Genomic DNA, 12,406 nt, shown 5'->3' with positions numbered 1-12,406 from the left:
GAGAACTAAGCTGATTTTTTTTTCCCTCAGATATTTGTTATAGTCCCATAAAGCCGACTAAGCAAACAACCCTTTGGGATTCCTCGTCTCCTGGGGGGTGGGGTGGTAACTCATAGGTGTGAATGGACAGCAGACTTTGTGGCATCTGTGACAAGTTTCCCTGTACATCCACAGTCACGGAAGACCTTTCCGGGCCTGAGGTTCGAGGCTTAGAAAGGTCTATATGGGGCTAGGTAGGCCCAAAAGCTCAAGTGGAACAACCAGGGGCAGGAGAAGCAGCCCCTCCTCGCGTGGCAGGTTATAGAAGGCTTTTCCTGACAGACTGGCAGGGTCTGGTGCCAGAGTCTGAGGGCCACAGAAGCTGAGGAAAGACGTGTCCTGGGAGCATGGTGGAGCCCTTGGGGTGGAGCACACAAGGATGGGAGTACAGTCCCATTTTGAGATGCATCAGCCATTTGGGATGAGATCCACAGCCTGGGAGTCTTCAGGCAGAGGGGCTTCCCCAGCTCAAATCACCCTTCAAAGGCCCAATAGACAGGCACTGAGTGTGTCACAAGATGCCGTAACAACGGTAGAAAGCAATAGGCTAATCAAATGTCTTGACGGCCAGACAATCCTGGTTCAAGACAAAGGGGTGTAATCAGAGATTCTGATGGAAAATCAGAACGCAGTCCTCTCGGGGAAACTGGTGTTGATGATGAGGGGCAGATTTGGGGTATGGCAAAGTCTCTTAAGTGCAAGAGTTGGGCATGTTTTCCTGGCTAAGATGGAGATATAACAGCTAGTCCAGTCCCCTCAGACATGGAGTACCCTTGCCTGCTGTAGGCCACCTGCTGCCCAGACCCTGAGGCAACAGGAGCCAGCATGGGAGTCCCTGGGCCCCTCAGCAGGGTGATCGCTTCCCCATCTAACCCCAAATGCAGGGCTGTTCTGCCTCCCTGGCCTCAGCCCCGCATCTAGGCTCCTCTTCCACTGGGCCCTTCTAGCCATGCTCTGAAACCTGGGCCACAGCTGTCTGTCCCCTGATGGCCCCTGGCCACTCCTGCCTCACCCCACATGTACTAGGATTGCTAGATCCTTTAATCTGTGGTGAAACCCGTCTCTGAAAGCCACATATGCTTTGCTGGCTCCTTAGCATTCCTTATCTAATCTTGGTTCTTTCTTTCTTTCTTTCTTTCTTTCTTTCTTTCTTTCTTTCTTTCCTTCTTCTTCTGGAAGCTTCTTGCACAGAGAAGAGAGTGTAAATGAATTAATTATTTTGTATATATTAATTATATGCAGGAAATTATTACAGCAGCAGTTATTCTTTAACCTGCTACTTTATAAATAAAGACATAGAAACTTGCTAGATTTGTAACAAGACTTAAAACACTAGGGCTGGGCAGATACTAACCTCTAAGCTATCTGCTTCCCAGCCCAAATCCCCATAAATACTTGCACATGCTCCATCAGGCCAGTCCTCAGAGCAAGCTCTTTTGGCCACGTGCTCCTGGTTATGCTAACACATGACAACCTGCTCCTTTCTTCCTTCTTCTCTCCTCATTGTCCTTCTGAGACAGCACAAGCCCGTGAACCTTTGTTCTGCCTACCTCTCTTCTGCCTAACCCAGGCTCCAGGCAACTTTATTAGGGATAATTTGGGAGGCAAGGTTCACACAATGTCATTTTGGATACATGAGAACTTGCTTATAGGACAGTAAGGATCTTGATCAATGTGTTCAATTAACATTTGAACACATTGTAGCTCCGTATCAATGCCAACAGGAAGGCCATGCTGAGTCCCTTCCATCTGTGTGAACTGTTCTTTGTTCTGGTGCATTTGTGGTTGGGCATTCATCTGCTGAGTTTTCAGGTGAGAGCTGAGAGAGCCCAACTGGCTCAAATACCAGTCTGGGGAATGCTCTCCCTGACATCTGGCTTACTTTGAAATGCAGCCCCTTACCTTAGGGAGAAGCTTTGGAGATGAGCTGGTTGTTAATTGAATTCTTTCATTTCTTCCCTTCCTTCCTTCTTTCTTTTTTTTTCCTTTCCTTCCTTCCTTCCTTCCTTGCTTCCTTCCTTCCTTCCTTTTATCTTTCTCCCTTTTTTTTTTCTTTCTTTTTTCCAAGGCAGGGTTTCCCTGTGTAACTCTGGCTGTCCTGGAACTCACTCTGTAGACCCAGCTTAGCTTCTGAAAGATCCACCTGCCTCTGCCTTCCGAGTGCTGGGATTAAAGGTGTGCACCACCACCCAGCACCTTCCTTTCTTGGTGTGGCATTATTGTTGTCTCTTTGATGGGCAGGACCCCCAAAGGTCAGTATTGGGCAGTAATGTTTTTTTATATTCAGGCATAAGAAATGCCGCCTCATTTTCCCTAAGTCATGTTCATTCGTTTCTTATGAGGGTGCACTACAGCTTCAGTATAGATCCATTTCTAGGGATGCCTGTGTTCAGGGAATTAGGCACACATTCCAGAACTTACATGTCTGAGAGAGGCCACTCATTCTTGGGTCAGAAGCTCTGTTTTCACCCAATGCAAATGCAGCTTCCAGGTACTGGTCTTTCCTCTTTAGGACTCAGAAACCCTCCACTTCCCCTGTGGGCACTGCTTGCCCTGTGGAGTCATGAGAGGCCCTGTGAATTCACTTCTGTCTCTCCAGCCTAGGACCTGACACTTCCTCTGAACCCGTGGGAGCACCTAAGCCAGCAGAACGTCCTCCATCTTGGGCTATTCTGGGGACTCAGCCCATGGATCTTTCTTATCCTAAGTCTCCTGGATTAGTATTTTATGAGTGAAGCCTTTTAAAAACAAGCTTTCTACTTTTCCCTGGGGCTAGACACCATTTCGTCTTCAGGAAAAAATTTGCTTCTAAGGGGAAGATCCCCTGCCCCCACTCTGCTAATGCACATGGGAAGTTGGAGGGCTCATTCTAACCTATTTATGGTTCCAGCCTACCGATGGGTACATCTTCACACTCAGCTCTTGGCGTCATTTACAGGAGGCTGGATACACGCACCCTCGGGCTCGGGGGTTGGCCCGCTCAAGCTCCTCTTCTAGAAGCTGTGTTTGTGTTTCACTGAATAGCTAGCCAATGGAAGAAGATTCTGGTCTCCCTGTAAAACCTGATACTCTATTCTAGACCTCACTACGCAGAGTTCAAGGGTGAAACCAGGTTCATTGCAAACTCAGACTCTGGTTTCACCTGCCACTGAAAGACTGGCACTTCTAGAAGTTGGCTGCTCTGGGGAGGGTGGACACCAAACAGAACAGCAGGTTGGAGTGATGGTGGATAGCCCCAAACTATTCAAGAGGCAAGCCTTAGTCACCTCATAGATACCTAGGAGAGTCATCTTTTCAGACGCTGTCTGGTTTGGTTCTTGTCTGTCTCAGGCTGAGCTGACCTGGCATGAGGTCCCTACACACTGAAGTCCTGGCCCATGTTAATTCTGTGACAGCCTATTCTTGTTCCCAGCCTCTGCTGCCATCTCAGGACAGGCTTCCTTAGATAGGAGAAGAGCTCCGAATACTGAAGAACTTGTCCAAGTGACAGACAGGAGGGTCTCTTTAAAAACAATTTAAAATGTATTTATTTACTTATATTTTGTATCATTGTTTTGCCTGAATGTTTGTATGTGCGCCATGACAAGACATTTCCTGGGAGAGACAACACACATGTCTTACCCACCTTAGATAAAACAAACAAACAAACAAACAAACAAACCATGACAGACCAAAACATGAATAACAACAAAGTGCAATTTGGTGAACCAATGAGTTTTATTGGGTTTACTTATAGGAGTATGGATAAGGAGTTACTTACTGGAACAGAAATGACTCAAAGACAGATATATCACCAAGGCCTAGCCCAGCATGGGTGACAGCTCACAAACCTGGGATCCTGGAGCACACTGCACCTCCTGCAGGCAGGCAAACAGACTGGAGAGTGTTCTTTCCAAGTGATGCTGGTCTAGACCACTTTCGGGCAGCTGGGCTGGTTTCTGCTTCTCCAGGGCCTGGTCTGGTCTCAGAGCCTTCTCTGTAGTTTGTCTTGCAGTTCAATGCTGCTCCTCCGAGAGGCACTCTCAGCTTTTATTGCTTACTCTGGCAGAGAGGGAACTCGTGAATCTGGTCAGTTTTAGGGACTTCCGGAAGGTGTTTTGTGTTGTTTACTTTCGTGTTTAAGGAACTTCCCTGAAGGAATGTTTCAGTCTCAGAGGAAACCGCTAGTCAACGCATGTGTATGTCGCACCCTCAGAGACCAGACAGGGCATCAGGTCCCCTTGAGCTGGGGCAGTAGTTCTCAGTCCTCCCAGTGCTGCGACCCTTTAACACAGCTCCTCAAGTTGTGAGCACAACCATAAAATTATTTTCATTGCTATTTCATAATTTTTACTGTAATTTTTACTGTTATGAATCGTAAGGTAAATATCTGATATTTCTGGTTGTCCTAGACATCCCCTGCGAAAGGGTCACTCAGCCCCCACAGGGGTCATGACCCACAGGTTGAGAGCTGCTGGTCCACAGTCAAAGTAATGAGCTGCCCTGTGGGCGCTGTGAACTACAGCCAGGTCTCCCAGGAGAGCAGAGAGTGCCCTTCCCTGAGCTGGCTCTCCAGCCGCGTGGACAGGAGGGTCTTACATGCCCACTGGGACACTTACTACAGCATAGCACGAGAATGCAAAGGCTGGATTGATAGTTCAGTCTGGAGGTGTTCCGGGACCAAGAGAAATGAGCTTGGCTGTTGGAGGTGGGCTTGAGCAACCAAGGCAGGGGGAGTGGCAGATGGGTATCAGTGCCAGCCTTCCACAGAAGAGCTGAGAATCTTCCCCAGAAGTGCCCCTGCTGGGCAACACAGAACCTGGACACCGTTAGCCGCTCAGGCTAGTTCTCCGGGAACTTTGGAGGAATTTCTACACGTGGGAACACGGGGGCCGAGGAGCCTGGGCTGAAACTGTTCCAGGAGGCCCCCCCTGGTTCCCAAGGGCTGCAGATGGCTTCCCATCACTGTGACAAAAAACAGAAACAACTTAAGAGTGGGGAGGTTTGCTTTGGCCAAGTGTCAGATCATGATGGCCAGGAAGGAATGGCGGAGTCCATGGTACTGGGACGGGTGGCACAGGCTCCTCACATCTTGGCGAGTTAGGAAGCAGAAAGAGGGAGGGAAGCAAATCTCAAAAGGCTGCCCCAGAAGCACAAGTACGCCATCTAGAGGCCACATCCCACGGCCACCCACAGCAGCACTGTGGCTGGTCCCAACTACTCAAACCAAGCACAGCTGGGGGGCATTTCCCACCTGTAGGGGTCGCTCTGTGACTTTGTGAAAACAGAGACAGAGAGACACAGAATCTTTTTAGCACCTTCCTACACACACACACACACACACACACACACACACACACACCTCATTAGAAAATTGCACCCCTTTTCTCCCAGCAAACAGGGCTTCACCAGTAAGCCTAGCTTTAGTATTAGGTCGGGCCTGAATTCCAGATCCCTGTGGCCCCAGGCCAGGAGCCTTGCGCAGGGAGCGTCTTGCACAGCCATACGAAGCAGGTTTGGTTAGGTGCCATTCACAGCTTGCATCCGACCTGCTTCTATTGATGCATTCACACGTGTGGGCAGAAGAGTCCCATTGCCCGAGAAAGGCAGCTGCAAGAAACACAGGTAAAGATCTCTCTCTGTGCGCACCTAAGGAGCCAGGTCTTACTGTTTGTGGTGGGCGCCAAGGCCCTTGCTCTTTAGCTCTGTGTGTGCTTGGGACAAGAGGGGCTGGTGAGGTGAGGTGACTGTAGGGAAGCAGATTTAGGGACCAGGAATCGTCAGTCTTTAACGGTGGCTCAGGCAGGGTGGGAGCTCTCTGCCGCCTGCAGCCCGGAGCAGATATTGCTGTCCTCAGTCAAGGTTCTTCCAGACAAGCTGAATGTGGGTCTTCTGGAGGGCAGTCAGTCACCAGGAGGTATTTTCAGGCTTGGAGCGGTCAAGGAGGGCAGGGCCCCCAACCACGCTCTCCGGCAGGGTCTCCCCGCTGGCTTACTCCCCACTACCGCGCTGTTGGCATAAACCGAAGGTTCCTTCCAGATAGAGGTGCTTGTCTTCTCCAACTCATCAGAATGCAGCTTACGCCCCTCTTGTCGCTAGAGGGCAGCCGTGTGCAAAGGGAAAGCGGAGCTCGCGGTGGAGGGGACCAGGGTCTTTTCCCAGCTTGGGTCCTCAAGAGAGTGAAAGCAATGCAAAGGCGAGGTCATGATAGCTTCCTCCCGTAAGCAAGCTAGGGGGCATTACACCATGCACAGTCAAACAGTAATTAAGAGTAAGTAAATTAATAGTCATGGTAGTAGTTCTCTCTCTCTCTCTCTCTCTCTCTCTCTCTCTCTCTCTCTCTCTCTCTCTCTCTCTCTCTTACTATCCCCTAATGACCCACCTTACTCTTCTGAGGCTCTACCTCCCAATAGTGCCCCACACTGAGCCTCAAGCCTTTTAACTGTGTGCTTTAGGGACTGTCACGGTGGGCTACTAATCCGACCAGCTGTTCAGATGGCTGTGAGCTAGTTCTTTCTTTTTTAATTTAATTATTATTTTTACCTTTTTTTGAGAATTTATGTATGTGTCAATAGGAGAAGGATGATGTAGTCACACTTGTGGTAATTCCAGATTATTTTATATGAGGAATTCAGATAGTTACAGAAAGTAGCAGATTATTTTAATTTTCAATTAAAAAAATCCTAACCATTTATATTTTGAGACAGACTCTCCAGGAGCGCAGGCTACGTAGTTGAGGATGGTTTTGAATTCACACTCCTGCCCTACCCTGAATGCTGGGCTTACAAATGTCCCACCATGGCTAGTTTATGAGCCCTGGGCACAAGACCAGGGCTTCGTGCACACGAGGCAACCATTCTTCAGCACACCCCACCCAACCATATACTAAAGCATTTAGAAACAGTGTGCGGTATAGTAAAGCTGAAAGAAAAGCGACTTACGTAGCGCACGTCTCCTTTACTGAAACAGCCCATCTCCGTGTCTGTTTTATAATAACAAAACCTGTATTTATTCCCGCTGTTTGCCAGGTTTGGGTTTTTTCCTCAGCTGGTGTGAGCTGGGCTTCCTGTCACTTGCAGGTTCCTGTTTCCCTCTGGGAGAGGCTAATGCACGAGGCGGCGTTTTTTGGCAGGAGAATTACTGAGGGCATCGTTTCCACCCAGAAGTCAGTCTCTGCAAGAACCAGCTCTCCTGGACTGCAGATTGTCCCTCCGGAGATGCTAAACATAGCTCCCCTGCAGACTGGGCTGCGGTGTTGCCTTTCTTCTCCCTCCCTTTCTTTCTCTCTTACTGAGACTTTTAAATTTGTTTCTTTTACGCATGCTGGTGTTTTGCCTGAGGGTATGTCTGTGCGCCACATGCATGCCTGATGCCTGGCGTTGGACCCCTGGAGCTTCAGCTCTAGACACTTGTGAGCCATCGTGTTAGGTGCTGGCAACCGAGCCTGGGTCCTTCCGAAAGCGACGCGTGTTCTAAACCACAGTGGTCTCTGCAGCCTGGTGTTTCTCTAGAGGGCAGTCTTCCCTTCTAAGAGTAACCCAGCTGACCTCCTCTTCTTCCTCTCCTCCCCTCCTGCCCCTTCCTCTCCACCCCCCCAAATTCATTCTTTCTTTCTCCTGTAATGCTGGGGATTGAATTAGGATCCTTATATATACCAGGAAGTGCTTTACCATTGAACTATACCCTTATCCCTTGGCCAATAGCCTGGCTTTTCTTTGGGCACTGTTTCTTCCCACTTTCTTTTTCTTTTCTTCTTTCTTTCTTTCTTTCTTTCTTTCTTTCTTTCATTCTTTCTTTTCTTTTTTCTTTTTTTTGGAGACAGGGTTTCTCTGTGTAGCCCTGGCTGTCCTGGAACTCACTCTATAAGCCAGGCTGGCCTCAAACTCATAGATCTATCTTCCTCTGCCTTCTGAGTGCTGGGACTAAAGGCGTATGCCACCAAATGCCTGGCTCTTCCAACTGTCAGTCCCAAATCTGGTTGTGGATGACTGTGACCCCAATTCCAGGGTTGTATGTGTGATCAAGGCCTTAGCCTCAGCCACTGGCCCAGGAGAGGGTGTGTGTAGGTTAGTTTTATGTCAGCTTGACACCAGCTAGAATAATTTGAGAAGATGGACTTTGAATTGAGAAAATTCCTCCATAAAAATTCAGCTGTAAGCAAGCCTGTAGTGTATTTTCTTGATTATTGAGTGATGTTGGTTGGCAGAGCCCATTGTGGGTGGTTCCATGCCTGGGCAGGTGGTCCTGGGTTGTAGAAGAAAGCAGGCTGAGTAAGCTATGAGGAGCAAGCCAGTAAACAGCGTTTCTCTGTGGCCTCTTTCAGTTATTGCCTCCAGGTTCCCGCTTTGAGTGGCTTCCCTCACTTCCCTCAGTGTTGGAGAGTGGCCTGAGAGTTGTGAAGTGAAGTAAATCCTTCCCTTCTCAAGCTGCTTTTTTCATGGTATTTTCCTCAGCAATAGGAAGCATAACCAAGACAGGGAATGTCTGCTGTCCACGCTGACAGGGCTGGGTTAGGTCTCACCTCTTTCTCTGCTGATTCTGCACATGGCAGGACGCAAGTTTGGTGTTCTGATGGCCACTTTCCACTGTGTGGAGTCTGAGGATGAAGCCAACATGGAGAAGACGAAAGGCAGACTATGGAGCGGCATAGGGCTTACCTCAGGGATGAAGCTTCAGTCTCGCTGAGGCTGGCCCAGTTCTCAGTTGTGCGAGCCAATGTGTTTCTCCTTTGCCTCAGCTGGTACGGGTCTGCCTTCCTGGTGCTAACCCCTGGAAATAACTTGACAGCAGAAGGTAGCATAAAGAATTGGCTGGGTGGGATTTGCAAGATAAGCTGACTCGGAGCAAGGCAGCACCTTTCTGTTCTTGGTTGGCAACTAGGTGATTGTGCTATGTAGCAATGAAGCAGCAGCTGATGAGCTCACTGCTTGGACTTACCGTTAACATGCACGCAAGGGTCTTAGGGAGCTTAGTGGGCAAAGTTGAAGTGCTCTTCCAACGAGATCAAAGAAACAAGTGTAGGGCTAACTGTGCTAACTGCACAGACCCGAGGAAACCATCCTAACAAGCCAGCCAGCCCCAGAGAGGCGCACTGTGCAGCATAGTGGGGTGCTCACCAGAGAAGGCGGCTTGGGCATGTGCTTAAGCCAAAAGAAAGTCTTTATCAGCGGCCAGCAACGAGCTGTGTTTGGGATCCCAGAGTAGCACTGAGCCTTTCTCAGGGTGAGCACAGAACCATGTTCTGAGTTGACAACAAGAACAATGAGCCAGAAGCAGAACTGCAGAAACTGAAAGCAAGGTTAGTACATTTAGAGACTTTTCCAGAACTCCCGACTTTGATCGATTAGGTCTTATTTATTATCTATCTATCTATCTATCTATCTATCTATCTATCTATCTATTTATTTTTGGCAGGTGTTGTTGTCTACATGCTGAGTTTTACAGCCTGAATAACCCTCCCATCATGGAGGCAGTTGGGCTAAGGTCTGGGGCCCTGTTACATGCAGTTTCAGTGGCATAGAGGACCTAGACTAGTCCAATTCACAGAGACAGGAATCAAATGCTGGGTGCCAGGTGCTGAGGTAGGAGGGCAGGAGCTGTTTAATGAGTGTAGAAGTTGACAAGATGAAGAATGTTCAGGACGTGGCTGTGGAGATGGCTGCATAGGGCATGCATGGTGCCGAGCAGCACTGAGCTGGCCAGTTAAAAAACGGTAAAGATGGTACATTTCCATTTTGCGTGTGTTTGGCTACGATTTCACAAACAGCACACATCAAAGAAGATACAGCTTGTTAAAAAGGTCTTTCTGCATGTGGCCTGTAACCCACAGAAAGGAAGAGAGAAAGCTGGAGCTTAGGGGAACAATGCTCATTATCAAATGTCCATGTCCCCTATGCTTTTCAAATATACATTTATTTACTTATGACACAGAGCAGAGATGTTATGTGCCTTGTGTGTGTGCAGGCACGCATGTGTGTGTCTGTGTGTACACACGGTGCATGCATCTGCTCGTGAAGGCTGAAGGACAACATTGGGTCATTCTTTAGCAGTTATCACTTATTTTTAATGGAAGTTTTGGGGGCCCTGGAGAAATAACTCAACTACTCAAGGCTTAGGCTGGCTAGCCAGTGAGCCCCGGGGATTCATGGGGCTCCTTCCCTGGCGCTGGATTATAAGCATTTGCGTCACATTCAGCTTTTAAATAGCAGTTCTTGTACCTACAAGGTAGCACATTACCAAGGGAGCTAGCCACAGCCCCTCCTTCCCTTAGCAGTTTTCCGTTTCTGTGTGCATGTGTGTGTGTGTATGTGGAGGTCAGAGGTTGATGTCTAGAAGTATCCTTGATTGTTCTAGGTTATTCAACAAGGTGGGACCTTTCGGGCGATCCCAGGGCTTAATGCTCTGGCTAATCTCGTTAGCTGGCTTGTCTAGGGAATTGTCTCTGCTTCTGAAGCTGGAATTGCAGCTCACCTGGCATTTATTTGGGTTCTGGGGATCCGAAGCCTGACCCTCTTGATGACACAGCAAATAGTTTATCCACTGATCTCCCTCCCCCATTCCTCTGAGCAGTTTGGAAATCCAAACCTCACCGTGATTCACTCAGGTATCCTGCTGTATGATGCATCTCAGGACGCAGAGAGCCAAGGCAGTGGTTCTTAACCTGTGGATTGTGACTCCTTTTTTTTGGGGGAGGGGGCTCAAATGACCCTTTTACAGGGGTTCCTAAGACTGTAGGTACCTGCATTGCAATCCATAGCAGTAGCAACAAAATTACAGTTATGAAGTAGCCACAAACATAATTTTCGGTGGGGCCACCACAGCATGAGGAACTTTATTGAAGGGTCACAGCATTAGCGGGTTGAGGGCCAGTGTTCTAAGGGAATTTTTGTACTCCTGACTGAACAAATTTGCTTAGGGCTGGCCAGTCAGACTACAGAATTATGCCAAACCATGACCACATCGCAGACATCCTCCACTTCTCCATGAAGCTTCTCTTTGCCTTGCTTTCACATTTTCCCTCATCTTAACTTAAGGTCCTCATAGTGGGCGATTTCTTTAGCTTCTGTGACAGGTGGGCTGCTCCTGGCCCTTCTTCTGGCTGGTCCCCCATGGAGATGCGGAGGAGACAAGGGTTAACTTTTGCTGAGTACCAGTGTTGGAGGAAGACAGCCCTGTCCGAAAGGGGAAAACACTGTCACCTGCATGCTGGCACAGTCCTCACCCGTGTGGACACGCATCTCCTGATGGTCTCCCTCCTTGAGCACCTCCCCACAAGCCACCCCTTCTCCCCACTCTGTAAGCCTTATTAGAATTGGGCACACACCTGTAATCCCAGCACTGGGGAGGCCAAGGCAGTCGGATCTCTGTGGGTCCGAGGCCAGCCTGGTCTACAGAGCAAGTTCTAGGACAGCCAAGGCTACACAGGGAAACCCTGTCTTGAAAATGCCCCCCCCCCCCCAAAAAAAAGCCTCATTAGGACATGTTTGTTTACAGGATCTCATCCAGCGACCATTTTTCCTGAGACCTTCCGACAGCTTGTACTCTGTGGGGTCTTTCACAGCTTGACATTACGTGTGCTCTTTCAGATATTGTGGCCTGGCAGTTCAGGGCTGCCTCATCTGCATGCTTTTTCTTCATACAATATTGTATATTAAAAACATGAATTATTCACTAGCATCAGAAATGGAGTCATTTCTCATCGCGCCTCTGGTTCTCAGCTCCTCTGGAAAACTGGGGCACACTGACCCCTGGAGTGGCTGCTATTCAGCGGGCACCCTCCAACGTGAGCTGACTCCTTCCGGTGTCCCGGCTGTCCTGGAGGCTTAGGCTTTGCAAATCTGTGTTCTCCACGGTCTAGCCAACAGAGGCATTCCAGAAATGTTCGAGAGACTCATAGGAAAACACAGGTCAGGCAGGTGGCAAGGTAGCGGCTGGGACAGAGGGAGGTCAGAGTGTGAGCACTGGGATGGCCTTTCCTTTGAGACTGAATCTTCTAGAATGAGAATGTGGCAAAGGCACACGACCTTGTGAGTATGTTAAAGGACGATCAAATATAGACTTAAAGTGGCATCAAGAGTTAGTTTTTGAAAACAGAATTCCATGTAATCCACGCTGGCCTTGAACTCACTGAGTAACCTAAGATGACCTTAAACTCATGCCTTCACCTTTCGAGTACTGGGATTACCCACAGGCACTGCAAGCGCTGATGTAAAAATGATAAATTTAAATTATTGTCTAAATTGATCTACATGAAAAAAAATATTTTAAAAGCGGAAATGGAATTTCCTATTACCCCAGTGGGATGGTGACCCAAAATTTCACTTCAGTTGATTTAAAAGAAGAAACAGAAAAGCCTTTCCCTTCCCCCAACTTTGGGTTTGTGGGCCAG

The sequence above is a fragment of the Meriones unguiculatus genome, chromosome 3, assembly GCF_030254825.1.
Source record: "Meriones unguiculatus strain TT.TT164.6M chromosome 3, Bangor_MerUng_6.1, whole genome shotgun sequence".
Taxonomy (NCBI): Eukaryota; Metazoa; Chordata; class Mammalia; order Rodentia; family Muridae; genus Meriones; species Meriones unguiculatus.
Note: the sequence above shows the minus strand (reverse complement) of the source record.